Raw genomic sequence first — 19,994 nt, 5'->3', positions numbered from 1 at the left:
AATATGATGTTCACTAGCTTAGCGTTCTGGAAGGACAAAAGCCACTGTGGGTTTATTAAAGAAACAATTAATGAAGCAACGCAATTCAGAAAATGTGGAGCCCTCGTGCGTGTCTTTATGGCACGCCCAAAACGTGACACATGCGCCTCTGCGCGTGAAGTCGGTCAGTGTTCGTGGCCCACGCTGGCAATTTTCTGACGGAGACATATCACAGGAAGAGGGATTCAGGCTTCTCAACCCATTCAGCGTCAAAGTTGTGTGTTTCTGATTTGCCTACATATACGCTGTGTAGTGCTTCATAGCCACTTCAGAAACCCCGAAGGTGCGAAGACGCTTTATTATTATCATTATTGTTACTATTAACATTACTATCCAACGGCCGTGCCGCAGCGGTAACACCGGTTCCCGTCAGATCACCGAAGTTAAGCGCTGTCCGGATGGGCTAGAACTTGGATGGGTGACCATCCGATCTGCCGAGCGCTGTTGGCAAGCGGGGTGCACTCAGCCCTTGTGAGGCAAACTGAGGAGCTACTAGATTGAGGAGTAGCGGCTCCGGTCTCGGAAACTGACATACGGCCGGGAGAGCTGTGTGTTGACCATACCCCCCTCCATATCCGCATCCAGTGACACCTATGAGCTGCGGATGACACGGCGGCCAGTCAGTACCGTTGGACCTTCATGGCCCGTTCGGGAGGAGTTTAGTTTTTTTGATTACTATCATTGTTTCCGTCGTTTAACTTGCATCACTCCGTACAGTATCGTGTGTACTATCGCCTGTCCACTTTTGGACCGAGGAGATTGCGGACAGGGTTCGTTTGTGCTCCTTCTGTGCGTAATTTTGCCGAAATGCCGGCGACACCTACTCTGCAGCATCACCAGCCACTTAACATCCACTCCTTCATCTAACAGATGAAACAAAACATTATGAACACTGCCCGTCGCGCGACTTAATGTTTGCCTTTTGTATGTCCACTGAATGTTTGCCTTTTGTATGTCCAAATCCTGTTGGCAAAATGACTCTGAGACGACGACCGTTTACTATCGACAATAAATAAAAACACCTACGGTCGTCCTTCTGATTTAATTACACTACTAGCCATTAAAATTGCTACACCATGAAGGTGACGTGCTACAGACGCGAAATTTAATCGACAGGAAGAAGATGCTGTGATATGCAAATGATTAGCTTTTCAGAGCATTCACACAAGGTTGGCGCCGGTGGCGACACCTATAACGTGCTGACACGAGGAAAGTTTCCAACCGATTGCTCATACACAAACAGCAGTTGACCGGCGTTGCCTCGTGAAACGTTGTTGTGATGCCACGTGTAAGGAGGAGAAATGCGTACCATCACGTTTCCGACTTTGATAAACGTCGGATTGTAGCCTATAGCGATTGCGGTTTATCGTATCGCGACATTGCTGCTCGCGTTGGTCGAGATCCAATGACTGTTAGCACAATATGGAATCGATGGGTTCAGGAGGGTAATACGGAACGCCGTGTTGCATCCCAACGGCCTCGTATCACTAGCAGTCGAGATGACAGGCATCTTATCCGCATGGCTGTAACGGATCGTGCAGGAACGTCTCGATTCCTGAGTCAACAGACGGGGACGTTTGCAAGACAACAACCATCTGCACGAACAGTTCGACGACGTTTGCAGCATCATGGACTATCAGCTCGGAGACCATGGCTGCGGTTACCCTTGACGCTACATCACAGACAGGAGCGCCTGCGATGTTGTACTCAACGACGAACCTGGTTGCACGAATTGCAAAATGTCATTTTTTTGGATGAATCCAGGATCCGTTTACAGCATCATGATGGTCGCATCCGTGTTTGGCGACATCGCGGTGAACGCACATTGGACGCGTGTATTCGTCATCGCCATAGTGGCGTATCACCCGGCGTGATGGTATGAGGTGCCATTGGTTACACGTCTCGGTCACCTCTTGTTCGCATTGACGGCACTTTGAACAGTGGACGTTACATTTCAGATGTGTTACGATCCGTGGCTCTACTCTTCATTCGATCCCTGCGAAACCGTACATTTCAGCAGGATAATGCACGACCGCATGTTGCAGATCCTGTACGGGCCTTTCTGGATACAGAAAATGTTCGACTGCTGCCGTGGCCAGCACATTCTCCAGATCTCTCACCAACTGAAAACGTGTGGTCAATGGTGGCCGAGCAGCTGGCTCGTCACAATACGCCAGTCACTACTCTTGATGAACTGTGGTATCGTGTTGAAGCTGCATTGGCAGCTGTACCTGTACACGCCATCCAAGCTCTGTTTGAGTCAATCCCCAGGCGTATCACGGCCGTTATTACGGCCAGAGGTGGTTGTTCTGGGTACTGATTTCTCAGGATGTATGCACCCAAATTGCGTGAAAATGTAATGGCATGTCAATCCTAGTATAATATATTTGTCCAATGAATACCCGTTTAATATCTGCATTTCTTCTTGGTGTAGCAATTTTAATGGCCAATAATGTATTTTGTCGCTACCAGTTTCGACGCTTTATTGCCTGAAGATGACGCAATGAAGTGTCGAAACTGGTAGCGACAAAATAATAAAATCATAAGGACGGTTGTACGTGTTTTTATGTTTTGTCGAATGCTTGCCTGGTGGCGTTGCGGGTACGTGACACGGTAGGGAATCTGAGGTGACAAAAGTCATGGGACAACAAGATGCACATTCACAGTTGGCGGCAGTATCGCGCGTACAATGTATAAAAGTGCAATGCATTAGGACAGCCGTCATTTGTACTTAGGTGTTCTTGTGAAAAGGATTGCGACGTGATTATGGCCGTACAACGAGAATTAATAGAGTTTGAACGCAGAGTGGTAGTTGGAGCTAGATCCACGGGACATCCCATTCCGGAAGTCGTTAGGGAATCCAGTATTCCAAAATGCATAGTGCCAGGTATCCCGAGAATACCAAATTTCAGGTATAACATCTCACCATGGACAACGCAGTGGCCGACGGCCTTCACATAACCACCCAGAGCAGTGGCTTTTGGGTGGAGTTGTCAGTGCTAACAGACAAGCAACACTACGTAAAATAAACGGAGAAGTGAATGTTGGACGTACAACGAACGTATACGTCTGGACAGTGTAGCCAAATTTAGTGTTAACGACAGCAGACGACAGACGCTAGTGCCACTGCTAATAGCGCGACATCGCCTGCGGCACCCCTCCTGGGCTCGCGACCATATTGGCTGGGCCCTACTCGACTGGAAAACTGTGGCCTGGTTAGATGGGTCCCGATTTCAGTTGGTTAGAGCTGACGGTAGAGTTAGAGTATGGCGCAGACCACACGCAACCATGGAGCCGAGTTGTCAGCGAGGCACTGTGAAGTGGGTGGTGGCTCCATTCCGGTGTGGGCTGTCCTTACATGGAATGCGGTGGGTTCTCTGGTCCAACTGAACCTATCATTGACTGGAAATAATTGTGTTCGGTTACTTGGAAACCATTTGCAGCACTGTCAAAGCTGGTGGTGGCTCCATTCTGGTGTGGGCTGTCCTTAAATGGAATGGGGTGGGCTCTCTGGTCCAACTGAACCTATCATTGACTGGAAATAATTGTGTTCGGTTACTTGGAAACCATGGAGCCGAGTTGTCAACGAGGCACTGTGAAGTGGGTGGTGGCTCCATTCCGGTGTGGGCTGTCCTTACATGGAATGCGGTGGGTTCTCTGGTCCAACTGAACCTATCATTGACTGGAAATAATTGTGTTCGGTTACTTGGAAACCATTTGCAGCACTGTCAAAGCTGGTGGTGGCTCCATTCTGGTGTGGGCTGTCCTTAAATGGAATGGGGTGGGTTCTCTGGTCCAACTGAACCTATCATTGACTGGAAATAATTGTGTTCGGTTACTTGGAAACCATTTGCAGCGCTGTCAAAGCTGGTGGTGGCTCCATTCTGGTGTGGGCTGTCCTTAAATGGAATGGGGTGGGTTCTCTGGTCCAACTGAACCTATCATTGACTGGAAATAATTGTGTTCGGTTACTTGGAAACCATGGAGCCGAGTTGTCAACGAGGCACTGTGAAGTGGGTGGTGGCTCCATTCCGGTGTGGGCTGTCCTTACATGGAATGCGGTGGGTTCTCTGGTCCAACTGAACCTATCATTGACTGGAAATAATTGTGTTCGGTTACTTGGAAACCATTTGCAGCGCTGTCAAAGCTGGTGGTGGCTCCATTCTGGTGTGGGCTGTCCTTAAATGGAATGGGGTGGGTTCTCTGGTCCAACTGAACCTATCATTGACTGGAAATAATTGTGTTCGGTTACTTGGAAACCATGGAGCCGAGTTGTCAACGAGGCACTGTGAAGTGGGTGGTGGCTCCATTCCGGTGTGGGCTGTCCTTACATGGAATGCGGTGGGTTCTCTGGTCCAACTGAACCTATCATTGACTGGAAATAATTGTGTTCGGTTACTTGGAAACCATTTGCAGCGCTGTCAAAGCTGGTGGTAGCTCCATTCTGGTGTGGGCTGTCCTTAAATGGAATGGGGTGGGTTCTCTGGTCCAACTGAACCGATCATTGACTGGAAAGAATTGTGTTCGGTTACTTGGAAACCATTTGCAGCGCTGTCAAAGCTGGTGGTGGCTCCATTCTGGTGTGGGCTGTCCTTAAATGGAATGGGGTGGGTTCTCTGGTCCAACTGAACCTATCAGTGACTGGAAATAATTGTGTTCGGTTACTTGGAAACCATTTGCAGCACTGACAATGCTGGCGGTAGCTCCATTCTGGTGTGGGCTGTCCTTACATGGAATGGGGTGGGTTCTCTGGTCCAACTGAACCTATCATTGACTGGAAATAATTGTGTTTGGTTACTTGGAAACCATTTCAGCGCTGTCAAAGCTGGTGGTAGCTCCATTCTGGTGTGGGCTGTCCTTAAATGGGATGGGGTGGGTTCTCTGGTCCAACTGAACCGATCATTGACTGGAAAGAATTGTGTTCGGTTACTTGGAAACCATTTGCAGCACTGTCAAAGCTGGTGGTGGCTCCATTCTGGTGCGGGCTGTCCTTACATGGAATGGGGTGGGTTCTCTGGTCCAACTGAACCTATCATTGACTGGAAATAATTGTGTTCGGTTACTTGGAAACCATTTGCAGCACCGTCAAAGCTGGCGGTAGCTCCATTCTGGTGTGGGCTGTCCTTACATGGAATGGGGTGGGTTCTCTGGTCCAACTGAACCTATCATTGACTGGAAATAATTGTGTTCGGTTACTTGGAAACCATTTGCAGCACTGTCAAAGCTGGCGGTGGCTCCATTCTGGTGTGGGCCGTCCTTACATGGAATGGGGTGGGTTCTCTGGTCCAACTGAACCTATCATTGACTGGAAATAATTGTGTTCGGTGACTTGGAAACCGTTTGCAGCACTGTCAAAGCTGGCGGTAGCTCCATTCTGGTGTGGGCTGTCCTTACATGGAATGGGGTGGGTTCTCTGGTCCAACTGAACCTATCATTGACTGGAAATAATTGTGTTCGGTTACTTGGAAACCATTTGCAGGGCTGTCAAAGCTGGTGGTAGCTCCATTCTGGTGTGGGCTGTCCTTAAATGGAATGGGGTGGGTTCTCTGGTCCAACTGAACCTATCATTGACTGGAAATAATTGTGTTCGGTTACTTGGAAACCATTTGCAGCACTGTCAAAGCTGGCGGTAGCTCCATTCTGGTGTGGGCTGTCCTTACATGGAATGGGGTGGGTTCTCTGGTCCAACTGAACCTATCATTGACTGGAAATAATTGTATTCGGTTACTTGGAAACCATTTGCAACGCTGTCAAAGCTGGTGGTAGCTCCATTCTGGTGTGGGCTGTCCTTAAATGGAATGGGGTGGGTTCTCTGGTCCAACTGAACCGATCATTGACTGGAAAGAATTGTGTTCGGTTACTTGGAAACCATTTGCAGCACTGTCAAAGCTGGTGGTGGCTCCATTCTGGTGCGGGCTGTCCTTACACGGAATGGGGTGGGTTCTCTGGTCCAACTGAACCTATCATTGACTGGAAATAATTGTGTTCGGTTACTTGGAAACCATTTGCAGCACTGTCAAAGCTGGCGGTAGCTCCATTCTGGTGTGGCCTGTCCTTACATGGAATGGGGTGGGTTCTCTGGTCCAACTGAACCTATCATTGACTGGAAATAATTGTGTTCGGTTACTTGGAAACCATTTGCAGCGCTGTCAAAGCTCGTGGTAGCTCCATTCTGGTGTGGGCTGTCCTTAAATGGAATGGGGTGGGTTCTCTGGTCCAACTGAACCGATCATTGACTGGAAATAATTGTGTTCGGTTACTTGGAAACCATTTGCAGCACTGTCAAAGCTGGCGGTGGCTCCATTCTGGTGTGGGCTGTCCTTACATGGAATGGGGTGGGTTCTCTGGTCCAACTGAACCTATCATTGACTGGAAATAATTGTGTTCGGTTACTTGGAAACCATTTGCAGCGCTGTCAAAGCTGGTGGTAGCTCCATTCTGGTGTGGGCTGTCCTTAAATGGAATGGGGTGGGTTCTCTGGTCCAACTGAACCGATCATTGACTGGAAAGAATTGTGTTCGGTTACTTGGAAACCATTTGCAGCACTGTCAAAGCTAGTGGTGGCTCCATTCTGGTGCGGGCTGTCCTTACATGGAATGGGGTGGGTTCTCTGGTCCAACTGAACCTATCATTGACTGGAAATAATTGTGTTCGGTTACTTGGAAACCATTTGCAGCACTGTCAAAGCTGGTGGTGGCTCCATTCTGGTGTGGGCTGTCCTTACATGGAATGGGGTGGGTTCTCTGGTCCAACTGAACCGATCATTGACTGGAAAGAATTGTGTTTGGTTACTTGGAAACCATTTGCAGCACTGTCAAAGCTGGTGGTGGCTCTATTCTGTTGTCGGCTGTCCTTACATGGAATGGGGTGGGTTCTCTGGTCCAACTGAACCTATCATTGACTGGAAATAATTGTGTTCGGTTACTTGGAAACCATTTGCAGCACTGTCAAAGCTGGTGGTGGCTCTATTCTGTTGTCGGCTGTCCTTACATGGAATGGGGTGGGTTCTCTGGTCCAACTGAACCTATCATTGACTGGAAATAATTGTGTTCGGTTACTTGGAAACCATTTGCAGCACTGTCAAAGCTGGCGGTAGCTCCATTCTGGTGTGGGCTGTCCTTACATGGAATGGGGTGGGTTCTCTGGTCCAACTGAACCTATCATTGACTGGAAATAATTGTGTTCGGTTACTTGGAAACCATTTGCAGCGCTGTCAAAGCTGGTGGTAGCTCCATTCTGGTGTGGGCTGTCCTTAAATGGAATGGGGTGGGTTCTCTGGTCCAACTGAACCGATCATTGACTGGAAAGAATTGTGTTCGGTTACTTGGAAACCATTTGCAGCACTGTCAAAGCTGGTGGTGGCTCCATTCTGGTGCGGGCTGTCCTTACATGGAATGGGGTGGGCTCTCTGGTCCAACTGAACCTATCATTGACTGGAAATAATTGTGTTCGGTTACTTGGAAACCATTTGCAGCGGTGTCAAAGCTGGTGGTAGCTCCATTCTGGTGTGGGCTGTCCTTAAATGGAATGGGGTGGGTTCTCTGGTCCAAAAGAACCTATCATTGACTGGAAAGAATTGTGTTCGGTTACTTGGAAACCATTTGCAGCGCTGTCAAAGCTGGTGGTGGCTCCATTCTGGTGCGGGCTGTCCTTACATGGAATGGGGTGGGTTCTCTGGTCCAACTGAACCTATCATTGACTGGAAATAATTGTGTTCGGTTACTTGGAAACCATTTGCAGCACTATCAAAGCTGGCGGTAGCTCCATTCTGGTGTGGGCTGTCCTTACATGGAGTGGGGTGGGTTCTCTGGTCCAACTGAACCTATCATTGACTGGAAATAATTGTGTTCGGTTACTTGGAAACCACTTGCAGCCCTGTGAAAGCTGGTGGTGGCTCTATTCTGTTGTCGGCTGTCCTTACATGGAATGGGGTGGGTTCTCTGGTCCAACTGAACCTATCATTGACTGGAAATAATTGTGTTCGGTTACTTGGAAACCATTTGCACCACTGTCAAAGCTGGCGGTAGCTCCATTCAGGTATGGGCTGTCCTTAAATGGAATGGGGTGGGTTCTCTGGTCCAACTGAACCTATCATTGACTGGAAATACTTGTGTTCGGTTACTTGGAAACCATTTGCAGCACTGTCAAAGCTGGCGGTAGCTCCATTCTGTTGTGGGCTGTCCTTACATGGAATGGGGTGGGTTCTCTGGTCCAACTGAACCTATCATTGACTGGAAATAATTGTGTTCGGTTACTTGGAAACCATTTGCAGCACTGTCAAAGCTGGTGGTGGCTCCATTCTGGTGTGGGCTGTCCTTAAATGGAATGGGGTGGGTTCTCTGGTCCAACTGAACCTATCATTGACTGGAAATAATTGTGTTCGGTTACTTGGAAACCATTTGCAGCGCTGTCAAAGCTGGTGGTGGCTCCATTCTGGTGTGGGCTGTCCTTAAATGGAATGGGGTGGGTTCTCTAGTCCAACTGAACCTATCATTGACTGGAAATAATTGTGTTCCGTTACTTGGAAACCATGGAGCAGAGTTGTCAACGAGGCACTGTGAAGTGGGTGGTGGCTCCATTCCGGTGTGGGCTGTCCTTACATGGAATGCGGTGGGTTCTCTGGTCCAACTGAACCTATCATTGACTGGAAATAATTGTGTTCGGTTACTTGGAAACCATTTGCAGCGCTGTCAAAGCTGGTGGTGGCTCCATTCTGGTGTGGGCTGTCCTTAAATGGAATGGGGTGGGTTCTCTGGTCCAACTGAACCTATCATTGACTGGAATTAATTGTGTTCGGTTACTTGGAAACCATGGAGCCGAGTTGTCAACGAGGCACTGTGAAGTGGGTGGTGGCTCCATTCCGGTGTGGGCTGTCCTTACATGGAATGCGGTGGGTTCTCTGGTCCATCTGAACCTATCATTGACTGGAAATAATTGTGTTCGGTTACTTGGAAACCATTTGCAGCACTGTCAAAGCTGGTGGTGGCTCCATTCTGGTGTGGGCTGTCCTTAAATGGAATGGGGTGGGTTCTCTGGTCCAACTGAACCTATCATTGACTGGAAATAATTGTGTTCGGTTACTTGGAAACCATGGAGCCGAGTTGTCAACGAGGCACTGTGATGTGGGTGGTGGCTCCATTCCGGTGTGGGCTGTCCTTGCATGGAATGCGGTGGGTTCTCTGGTCCAACTGAACCTATCATTGACTGGAAATAATTGTGTTCGGTTACTTGGAAACCATTTGCAGCACTGTCAAAGCTGGTGGTGGCTCCATTCTGGTGTGGGCTGTCGTTAAATGGAATGGGGTGGGTTCTCTGGTCCAACTGAACCTATCATTGACTGGAAATAATTGTGTTCGGTTACTTGGAAACCATTTGCAGCGCTGGCAAAGCTGGTGGTGGCTCCATTCTGGTGTGGGCTGTCCTTAAATGGAATGGGGTGGGTCTCTGGTCCAACTGAACCTATCATTGACTGGAAATAATTGTGTTCGGTTACTTGGAAACCATTTGCAGCACTGTCAAAGCTGGCGGTAGCTCCATTCTGGTGTGGGCTGTCCTTACATGGAATGGGGTGGGTTCTCTGGTCCAACTGAACCGATCATTGACTGGAAAGAATTGTGTTCGGTTACTTGGAAACCATTTGCAGCGCTGTCAAAGCTGGTGGTGGCTCCATTCTGGTGTGGGCTGTCCTTAAATGGAATGGGGTGGGTTCTCCGGTCCAACTGAACCTATCATTGACTGGAAATAATTGTGTTCGGTTACTTGGAAACCATTTGCAGCACTGTCAAAGCTGGCGGTAGCTCCATTCTGGTGTGGGCTGTCCTTACATGGAATGGGGTGGGTTTTCTGGTCCAACTGAACCTATCATTGACTGGAAATAATTGTGTTCGGTTACTTGGAAACCATTTCAGCGCTGTCAAAGCTGGTGGTAGCTCCATTCTGGTGTGGGCTGTCCTTAAATGGAATGGGGTGGGTTCTCTGGTCCAACTGAACCGATCATTGACTGGAAAGAATTGTGTTCGGTTACTTGGAAACCATTTGCAGCACTGTCAAAGCTGGTGGTGGCTCCATTCTGGTGCGGGCTGTCCTTACATGGAATGGGGTGGGTTCTCTGGTCCAACTGAACCTATCATTGACTGGAAATAACTGTGTTCGGTTACTTGGAAACCATTTGCAGCACTGTCAAAGCTGGCGTTAGCTCCATTCTGGTGTGGGCTGTCCTTACATGGAATGGGGTGGGTTCTCTGGTCCAACTGAACCTATCATTGACTGGAAATAATTGTGTTCGGTTACTTGGAAACCATTTGCAGCACTGTCAAAGCTGGCGGTGGCTCCATTCTGGTGTGGGCTGTCCTTACATGGAATGGGGTGGGTTCTCTGGTCCAACTGAACCTATCATTGACTGGAAATAATTGTGTTCGGTTACTTGGAAACCATTTGCAGCACTGTCAAAGCTGGCGGTAGCTCCATTCTGGTGTGGGCTGTCCTTACATGGAATGGGGTGGGTTCTCTGGTCCAACTGAACCTATCATTGACTGGAAATAATTGTGTTCGGTTACTTGGAAACCATTTGCAGCGCTGTCAAAGCTGGTGGTAGCTCCATTCTGGTGTGGGCTGTCCTTAAATGGAATGGGGTGGGTTCTGTGGTCCAACTGAACCTATCATTGACTGGAAATAATTGTGTTCGGTTACTTGGAAACCATTTGCAGCACTGTCAAAGCTGGCGGTAGCTCCATTCTGGTGTGGGCTGTCCTTACATGGAATGGGGTGGGTTCTCTGGTCAAACTGAACCTATCATTGACTGGAAATAATTGTGTTCGGTTACTTGGAAACCATTTGCAACGCTGTCAAAGCTGGTGGTAGCTCCATTCTGGTGTGGGCTGTCCTTAAATGGAATGGGGTGGGTTCTCTGGTCCATCTGAACCGATCATTGACTGGAAAGAATTGTGTTCGGTTACTTGGAAACCATTTGCAGCACTGTCAAAGCTGGTGGTGGCTCCATTCTGGTGCGGGCTGTCCTTACATGGAATGGGGTGGGTTCTCTGGTCCAACTGAACCTATCATTGACTGGAAATAATTGTGTTCGGTTACTTGGAAACCATTTGCAGCACTGTCAAAGCTGGCGGTAGTTCCATTCTGGTGTGGGCTGTCCTAACATGGAATGGGGTGGGTTCTCTGGTCCAACTGAACCTATCATTGACTGGAAATAATTGTGTTCGGTTACTTGGAAACCATTTGCAGCGCTGTCAAAGCTGGTGGTAGCTCCATTCTGGTGTGGGCTGTCCTTAAATGGAATGGGGTGGGTTCTCTGGTCCAACTGAACCGATCACTGACTGGAAAGAATTGTGTTCGGTTACTTGGAAACCATTTGCAGCACTGTCAAAGCTGGTGGTGGCTCTATTCTGTTGTCGGCTGTCCTTACATGGAATGGGGTGGGTTCTCTGGTCCAACTGAACCTATCATTGACTGGAAATAATTGTGTTCGGTTACTTGGAAACCATTTGCAGCGCTGTCAAAGCTGGTGGTAGCTCCATTCTGGTGTGGGCTGTCCTTAAATGGAATGGGGTGGGTTCTCTGGTCCAACTGAACCGATCATTGACTGGAAAGAATTGTGTTCGGTTACTTGGAAACCATTTGCAGCGCTGTCAAAGCTGGCGGTAGCTCCATTCTGGTGTGGGCTGTCCTTAAATGGAATGGGGTGGGTTCTCTGGTCCAACTGAACCTATCATTGACTGGAAAGAATTGTGTTCGGTTACTTGGAAACCATTTGCAGCACTGTCAAAGCTGGTGGTGGCTCCATTCTGGTGCGGGCTGTCCTTACATGGAATGGGGTGGGTTCTCTGGTCCAACTGAACCTATCATTGACTGGAAATAATTGTGTTCGGTTACTTGGAAACCATTTGCAGCGCTGTCAAAGCTGGTGGTAGCTCCATTCTGGTGTGGGCTGTCCTTAAATGGAATGGGGTGGGTTCTCTGGTCCAACTGAACCTATCATTGACTGGAAATAATTGTGTTCGGTTACTTGGAAACCATTTGCAGCACTGTCAAAGCTGGCGGTAGCTCCATTCTGGTGTGGGCTGTCCTTACATGGAATGGGGTGGGTTCTCTGGTCCAACTGAACCTATCATTGACTGGAAATAATTGTGTTCGGTTACTTGGAAACCATTTGCAGCACTGTCAAAGCTGGCGGTGGCTCCATTCTGGTGTGGGCTGTCCTTACATGGAATGGGGTGGGTTCCCTGGTCCAACTGAACCTATCATTGACTGGAAATAATTGTGTTCGGTTACTTGGAAACCATTTGCAGCGCTGTCAAAGCTGGTGGTAGCTCCATTCTGGTGTGGGCTGTCCTTACATGGAATGGGGTGGGTTCTCTGGTCCAACTGAACCGATCATTGACTGGAAAGAATTGTGTTCGGTTACTTGGAAACCATTTGCAGCACTGTCAAAGCTGGTGGTGGTTCCATTCTGGTGCGGGCTGTCCTTACATGGAATGGGGTGGGTTCTCTGGTCCAACTGAACCTATCATTGACTCGAAATAATTGTGTTCGGTTACTTGGAAACCATTTGCAGCGCTGTCAAAGCTGGTGGTAGCTCCATTCTGGTGCGGGCTGTCCTTACATGGAATGGGGTGGGTTCTCTGGTCCAACTGAACCTATCATTGACTGGAAATAATTGTGTTCGGTTACTTGGAAACCATTTGCAGCACTGTCAAAGCTGGCGGTAGTTCCATTCTGGTGTGGGCTGTCCTAACATGGAATGGGGTGGGTTCTCTGGTCCAACTGAACCCATCATTGACTGGAAATAATTGTGTTCGGTTACTTGGAAACCATTTGCAGCGCTGTCAAAGCTGGTGGTAGCTCCATTCTGGTGTGGGCTGTCCTTAAATGGAATGGGGTGGGTTCTCTGGTCCAACTGAACCGATCACTGACTGGAAAGAATTGTGTTCGGTTACTTGGAAACCATTTGCAGCACTGTCAAAGCTGGTGGTGGCTCTATTCTGTTGTCGGCTGTCCTTACATGGAATGGGGTGGGTTCTCTGGTCCAACTGAACCTATCATTGACTGGAAATAATTGTGTTCGGTTACTTGGAAACCATTTGCAGCGCTGTCAAAGCTGGTGGTAGCTCCATTCTGGTGTGGGCTGTCCTTAAATGGAATGGGGTGGGTTCTCTGGTCCATCTGAACCGATCATTGACTGGAAAGAATTTTGTTCGGTTACTTGGAAACCATTTGCAGCGCTGTCAAAGCTGGCGGTAGCTCCATTCTGGTGTGGGCTGTCCTTAAATGGAATGGGGTGGGTTCTCTGGTCCAACTGAACCTATCATTGACTGGAAAGAATTGTGTTCGGTTACTTGGAAACCATTTGCAGCACTGTCAAAGCTGGTGGTGGCTCCATTCTGGTGCGGGCTGTCCTTACATGGAATGGGGTGGGTTCTCTGGTCCAACTGAACCTATCATTGTCTGGAAATAATTGTGTTCGGTTACTTGGAAACCATTTGCAGCGCTGTCAAAGCTGGTGGTAGCTCCATTCTGGTGTGGGCTGTCCTTAAATGGAATGGGGTGGGTTCTCTGGTCCAACTGAACCTATCATTGACTGGAAATAATTGTGTTCGGTTACTTGGAAACCATTTGCAGCACTGTCAAAACTGGCGGTAGCTCCATTCTGGTGTGGGCTGTCCTTACATGGAATGGGGTGGGTTCTCTGGTCCAACTGAACCTATCATTGACTGGAAATAATTGTGTTCGGTTACTTGGAAACCATTTGCAGCACTGTCAAAGCTGGCGGTGGCACCATTCTGGTGTGGGCTGTCCTTACATGGAATGGGGTGGGTTCCCTGGTCCAACTGAACCTATCATTGACTGGAAATAATTGTGTTCGGTTACTTGGAAACCATTTGCAGCGCTGTCAAAGCTGGTGGTAGCTCCATTCTGGTGTGGGCTGTCCTTACATGGAATGGGGTGGGTTCTCTGGTCCAACTGAACCGATCATTGACTGGAAAGAATTGTGTTCGGTTACTTGGAAACCATTTGCAGCACTGTCAAAGCTGGTGGTGGCTCCATTCTGGTGCGGGCTGTCCTTACATGGAATGGGGTGGGTTCTCTGGTCCAACTGAACCTATCATTGACTCGAAATAATTGTGTTCGGTTACTTGGAAACCATTTGCAGCGCTGTCAAAGCTGGTGGTAGCTCCATTCTGGTGTGGGCTGTCCTTAAATGGAATAGGGTGGGTTCTCTGGTCCAACTGAACCGATCATTGACTGGAAAGAATTGTGTTCGGTTACTTGGAAACCATTTGCAGCGCTGTCAAAGCTGGCGGTAGCTCCATTCTGGTGTGGGCTGTCCTTAAATGGAATGGGGTGGGTTCTCTGGTCCAACTGAACCTATCATTGACTGGAAAGAATTGTGTTCGGTTACTTGGAAACCATTTGCAGCACTGTCAAAGCTGGTGGTGGCTCCATTATGGTGCGGGCTGTCCTTACATGGAATGGGGTGGGTTCTCTGGTCCAACTGAACCTATCATTGACTGGAAATAATTGTGTTCGGTTACTTGGAAACCATTTGCAGCGCTGTCAAAGCTGGTGGTAGCTCCATTCTGGTGTGGGCTGTCCTTAAATGGAATGGGGTGGGTTCTCTGGTCCAACTGAACCTATCATTGACTGGAAATAATTGTGTTCGGTTACTTGGAAACCATTTGCAGCACTGTCAAAGCTGGCGGTAGCTCCATTCTGGTGTGGGCTGTCCTTACATGGAATGGGGTGGGTTCTCTGGTCCAACTGAACCGATCATTGACTGGAAATAATTGTGTTCGGTTACTTGGAAACCATTTGCAGCACTGTCAAAGCTGGCGGTGGCTCCATTCTGGTGTGGGCTGTCCTTACATGGAATGGGGTGGGTTCCCTGGTCCAACTGAACCTATCATTGACTGGAAATAATTGTGTTCGGTTACTTGGAAACCATTTGCAGCGCTGTCAAAGCTGGTGGTAGCTCCATTCTGGTGTGGGCTGTCCTTACATGGAATGGGGTGCTTTCTCTGGTCCAACTGAACCTATCATTGACTGGAAATAATTGTGTTCGGTTACTTGGAAACCATTTGCAGCACTGTCAAAGCTGGCGGTAGCTCCATGCTGGTGTGGGCTGTCCTTACATGGAATGGGGTGGGTTCTCTGGTCCAACTGAACCGATCATTGACTGGAAATAATTGTGTTCGGTTACTTGGATACCATTTGCAGCACTGTCAAAGCTGGTGGTGGCTCTATTCTGTTGTCGGCTGTCCTTACATGGAATGGGGTGGGTTCTCTGGTCCAACTGAACCTATCATTGACTGGAAATAATTGTGTTCGGTTGCTTGGAAACCATTTGCAGCGCTGTCAAAGCTGGTGGTAGCTCCATTCTGGTGTGGGCTGTCCTTAAATGGAATGGGGTGGGTTCTCTGGTCCAACTGAACCGATCATTGACTGGAAAGAATTGTGTTCGGTTACTTGGAAACCATTTGCAGCACTGTCAAAGCTGGTGGTGGCTCCATTCTGGTGCGGGCTGTCCTTACATGGAATGGGGTGGGCTCTCTGGTCCAACTGAACCTATCATTGACTGGAAATAATTGTGTTCGGTTACTTGGAAACCATTTGCAGCGCTGTCAAAGCTGGTGGTAGCTCCATTCTGGTGTGGGCTGTCCTTAAATGGAATGGGGTGGGTTCTCTGGTCCAACTGAACCGATCATTGACTGGAAAGAATTGTGTTCGGTTACTTGGAAACCATTTGCAGCACTGTCAAAGCTGGTGGTGGCTCCATTCTGGTGTGGGCTGTCCTTGCATGGAATGGGGTGGGTTCTCTGGTCCAACTGAAGCTATCATTGACTGGAAATAATTGTGTTCGGTTACTTGGAAACCATTTGCAGCACTGTCAAAGCTGGCGGTAGCTCCATTCTGGTGTGGGCTGTCCTTACATGGAATGGGGTGGGTTCTCTGGTCCAACTGAACCTATCATTGACTGGAAATAATTGTGTTTGGTTACTTGGAAACCACTTGCAGCCCTGTGAAAGCTGGTGGTGGCTCTATTCTGTTGTCGGCTGTCCTTACATGGAATGGGGTGGGTTCTCTGGTCCAACTGAACCTATCATTGACTGGAAATAATTGTGTTCGGTTACTTGGAAACCATTTGCAGCACTGTCAAAGCTGGCGGTAGCTCCATTCTGGTGTGGGCTGTCCTTACATGGAATGGGGTGGGTTCTCTGGTCCAACTGAACCTATCATTGACTGGAAATAATTGTGTTCGGTTACTTGGAAACCATTTGCAGCGCTGTCAAAGCTGGTGGTAGCTCCATTCTGGTGTGGGCTGTCCTTAAATGGAATTGGGTGGGTTCTCTGGTCCAACTGAACCGATCACTGACTGGAAAGAATTGTGTTCGGTTACTTGGAAACCATTTGCAGCACTGTCAATGCTGGTGGTGGCTCCATTCTGGTGCGGGCTGTCCTTACATGGAATGGGGTGGGTTCTCTGGTCCAACTGAACCTATCATTGACTGGAAATAATTGTGTTCGGTTACTTGGAAAGCATTTGCAGCACTGTCAAAGCTGGCGGTAGCTCCATTCTGGTGTGGGCTGTCCTTAAATGGAATGGGGTGGGTTCTCTGGTCCAACTGAACCTATCATTGACTGGAAATCATTGTGTTCGGTTACTTGGAAACCATGGAGCCGAGTTGTCAACGAGGCACTGTGAAGTGGGTGGTGGCTCCATTCTGGTGTGGGCTGTCCTTAAATGGAATGGGGTGGGTTCTCTGGTCCAACTGAACCGATCATTGACTGGAAAGAATTGTGTTCGGTTACTTGGAAACCATTTGCAGCACTGTCAAAGCTGGTGGTGGCTCCATTCTGGTGTGGGCTGTCCTTGCATGGAATGGGGTGGGTTCTCTGGTCCAACTGAACCTATCATTGACTGGAAATAATTGTGTTCGGTTACTTGGAAACCATTTGCAGCACTGTCAAAGCTGGCGGTAGCTCCATTCTGGTGTGGGCTGTCCTTACATGGAATGGGGTGGGTTCTCTGGTCCAACTGAACCTATCATTGACTGGAAATAATTGTGTTCGGTTACTTGGAAACCATTTGCAGCGCTGTCAAAGCTGGTGGTAGCTCCATTCTGGTGTGGGCTGTCCTTAAATGGAATTGGGTGGGTTCTCTGGTCCAACTGAACCGATCACTGACTGGAAAGAATTGTGTTCGGTTACTTGGAAACCATTTGCAGCACTGTCAATGCTGGTGGTGGCTCCATTCTGGTGCGGGCTGTCCTTACATGGAATGGGGTGGGTTCTCTGGTCCAACTGAACCTATCATTGACTGGAAATAATTGTGTTCGGTTACTTGGAAAGCATTTGCAGCACTGTCAAAGCTGGCGGTAGCTCCATTCTGGTGTGGGCTGTCCTTAAATGGAATGGGGTGGGTTCTCTGGTCCAACTGAACCTATCATTGACTGGAAATAATTGTGTTCGGTTACTTGGAAACCATTTGCAGCACTGTCAAAGCTGGCGGTAGCTCCATTCTGGTGTGGGCTGTCCTTACATGGAATGGGGTGGGTTCTCTGGTCCAACTGAACCAATCATTGACTGGAAATAATTGTGTTCGGTTACTTGGAAACCATTTGCAGCGCTGTCAAAGCTGGTGGTAGCTCCATTCTGGTGTGGGCTGTCCTTAAATGGAATGGGGTGAGTTCTCTGGTCCAACTGAACCGATCATTGACTGGAAAGAATTGTGTTCGGTTACTTGGAAACCATTTGCAGCACTGTCAAAGCTGGTGGTGGCTCCATTCTGGTGCGGGCTGTCCTTACATGGAATGGGGTGGGCTCTCTGGTCCAACTGAACCTATCATTGACTGGAAATAATTGTGTTCGGTTACTTGGAAACCATTTGCAGCGCTGTCAAAGCTGGTGGTAGCTCCATTCTGGTGTGGGCTGTCCTTAAATGGAATGGGGTGGGTTCTCTGGTCCAACTGAACCGATCATTGACTGGAAAGAATTGTGTTCGGTTACTTGGAAACCATTTGCAGCACTGTCAAAGCTGGTGGTGGCTCCATTCTGGTGTGGGCTGTCCTTGCATGGAATGGGGTGGGTTCTCTGGTCCAACTGAAGCTATCATTGACTGGAAATAATTGTGTTCGGTTACTTGGAAACCATTTGCAGCACTGTCAAAGCTGGCGGTAGCTCCATTCTGGTGTGGGCTGTCCTTACATGGAATGGGGTGGGTTCTCTGGTCCAACTGAACCTATCATTGACTGGAAATAATTGTGTTTGGTTACTTGGAAACCACTTGCAGCCCTGTGAAAGCTGGTGGTGGCTCTATTCTGTTGTCGGCTGTCCTTACATGGAGTGGGGTGGGTTCTCTGGTCCAACTGAACCTATCATTGACTGGAAATAATTGTGTTCGGTTACTTGGAAACCATTTGCAGCACTGTCAAAGCTGGCGGTAGCTGCATTCTGGTGTGGGCTGTCCTTACATGGAATGGGGTGGGTTCTCTGGTCCAACTGAACCTATCATTGACTGGAAATAATTGTGTTCGGTTACTTGGAAACCATTTGCAGCGCTGTCAAAGCTGGTGGTAGCTCCATTCTGGTGTGGGCTGTCCTTAAATGGAATTGGGTGGGTTCTCTGGTCCAACTGAACCGATCACTGACTGGAAAGAATTGTGTTCGGTTACTTGGAAACCATTTGCAGCACTGTCAATGCTGGTGGTGGCTCCATTCTGGTGCGGGCTGTCCTTACATGGAATGGGGTGGGTTCTCTGGTCCAACTGAACCTATCATTGACTGGAAATAATTGTGTTCGGTTACTTGGAAAGCATTTGCAGCACTGTCAAAGCTGGCGGTAGCTCCATTCTGGTGTGGGCTGTCCTTAAATGGAATGGGGTGGGTTCTCTGGTCCAACTGAACCTATCATTGACTGGAAATAATTGTGTTCAGTTACTTGGAAACCATGGAGCCGAGTTGTCAACGAGGCACTGTGAAGTGGGTGGTGGCTCCATTCTGGTGTGGGCTGTCCTTAAATGGAATGGGGTGGGTTGTCTGGTCCAACTGAACCGATCATTGACTGGAAAGAATTGTGTTCGGTTACTTGGAAACCATTTGCAGCACTGTCAAAGCTGGTGGTGGCTCCATTCTGGTGTGGGCTGTCCTTGCATGGAATGGGGTGGGTTCTCTGGTCCAACTGAACCTATCATTGACTGGAAATAATTGTGTTCGGTTACTTGGAAACCATTTGCAGCACTGTCAAAGCTGGCGGTAGCTCCATTCTGGTGTGGGCTGTCCTTACATGGAATGGGGTGGGTTCTCTGGTCCAACTGAACCTATCATTGACTGGAAATAATTGTGTTTGGTTACTTGGAAACCACTTGCAGCCCTGTGAAAGCTGGTGGTGGCTCTATTCTGTTGTCGGCTGTCCTTACATGGAATGGGGTGGGTTCTCTGGTCCAACTGAACCTATCATTGACTGGAAATAATTGTGTTCGGTTACTTGGAAACCATTTGCAGCACTGTCAAAGCTGGCGGTAGCTCCATTCTGGTGTGGGCTGTCCTTACATGGAATGGGGTGGGTTCTCTGGTCCAACTGAACCTATCATTGACTGGAAATAATTGTGTTCGGTTACTTGGAAACCATTTGCAGCGCTGTCAAAGCTGGTGTTAGCTCCATTCTGGTGTGGGCTGTCCGTAAATGGAATTGGGTGGGTTCTCTGGTCCAACTGAACCGATCACTGACTGGAAAGAATTGTGTTCGGTTACTTGGAAACCATTTGCAGCACTGTCAATGCTGGTGGTGGCTCCATTCTGGTGCGGGCTGTCCTTACATGGAATGGGGTGGGTTCTCTGGTCCAACTGAACCTATCATTGACTGGAAATAATTGTGTTCGGTTACTTGGAAAGCATTTGCAGCACTGTCAAAGCTGGCGGTAGCTCCATTCTGGTGTGGGCTGTCC

The 19,994-nt window shown here is 48.6% G+C and overlaps 1 long non-coding RNA gene and 1 pseudogene across 1 annotated transcript in view; both read left to right on the top strand.

The window, feature by feature from the left end:
• Positions 1–19,994, top strand: part of LOC124789706 — a 479,897-nt gene that overhangs the window by 56,335 nt on the left and 403,568 nt on the right. The gene's annotated exons all lie outside the window — the stretch shown is intronic.
• On the top strand, positions 372–489 carry LOC124790271 (annotated as a pseudogene).

The sequence above is a fragment of the Schistocerca piceifrons genome, chromosome 3, assembly GCF_021461385.2.
Source record: "Schistocerca piceifrons isolate TAMUIC-IGC-003096 chromosome 3, iqSchPice1.1, whole genome shotgun sequence".
Taxonomy (NCBI): Eukaryota; Metazoa; Arthropoda; class Insecta; order Orthoptera; family Acrididae; genus Schistocerca; species Schistocerca piceifrons.
This window is presented reverse-complemented; position numbering and strand designations above follow the sequence as displayed.